The sequence below is a fragment of the Opisthorchis viverrini genome (genome assembly GCF_000715545.1).
Source record: "Opisthorchis viverrini unplaced genomic scaffold opera_v5_205, whole genome shotgun sequence".
Classification (NCBI taxonomy): Eukaryota; Metazoa; Platyhelminthes; class Trematoda; order Opisthorchiida; family Opisthorchiidae; genus Opisthorchis; species Opisthorchis viverrini.
Window position 1 is genome coordinate 559,196 of NW_008751865.1, and position 907 is coordinate 560,102.

At 47.7% G+C, this 907-nt stretch overlaps 1 protein-coding gene across 1 annotated transcript in view; it reads right to left on the minus strand.

The window, feature by feature from the left end:
• Nucleotides 1–907, minus strand: part of T265_08245 (hypothetical protein) — a gene marked incomplete at both ends in the record, with an annotated part of 15,645 nt that overhangs the window by 14,032 nt on the left and 706 nt on the right. The window lies entirely within an intron of this gene.

The following is a 907-nucleotide window of genomic DNA, read 5'->3' on the forward strand; positions in this document are numbered from 1 at the left end:
AGAGATTCAGTTGAGTCTCTCGTGAAAACCAAATTGATTTGCAAATGAGTTGAGTTTATTTAAATAAGAACCTAATAAACGAGGGATTCAGCTAGATTCCAGGTGAGTCCCCTGTACGCAAGTGAGTGTATCTGTCATACACTACTTTAGTTGTCGAACTGCTTGCTCCTGTGGAAGCAAGATGGTTTCACTAGCAGGTGACTGATGAGACATTGCTAGAAAATAGCGTACAAACTTAGTTACCCTAAGAGTTCCAGATGGTTCAGTGGTTCGAATCCAACCTCAGCACCTCGACTGCTCCTGTCTAGGTTTGGGCAAGCGGGCAGTCTCTCAGCACTCGTGCTTCCTTCGAGTAGCATGGCAACTCGGCATCAAAAGGTGTCCATTACGGCTGGTCTACTGTTATAATATGTTTTGTTAGATTCGGACGCGTCGACGTTGCGTCGTGCTATGAGTATTTCCATCCTTCGTCATCCCCTATGAGGGGCCGCCGCACTTGGTTTCGGTAAGGTTATATTCGTCCACTATGGGAGAGAATTTCGCCGGCACCAGGATCTGCTACTCAGCTCCCAGAGCGATGAGGATGATAAAAAGCCTATGAGGGCCGCACTTGGTTTCGGTAAGGTTATATTCGTCCACTATGGGAGAGAATTTCGCCGGCACCAGGATCTGCTACTCAGCTCCCTCCCCGATGAGGATGATAAAAAGCGTATGCTTCACTCCGCTGCCGCAGATATACTTGATACAGTCAATTGCACAACATCCAGGCATCTATCCGGGACGGGGGCGAGATGGCTCAGTGGTTAGAGCGCGAATTTACTGACCGGAAGGTCCAGGGTTCGAACTTATTGCAACTTATTCTTGTAATACACTACTCGTAAGGTTGCTGAAAACTCCTCGATAGCCT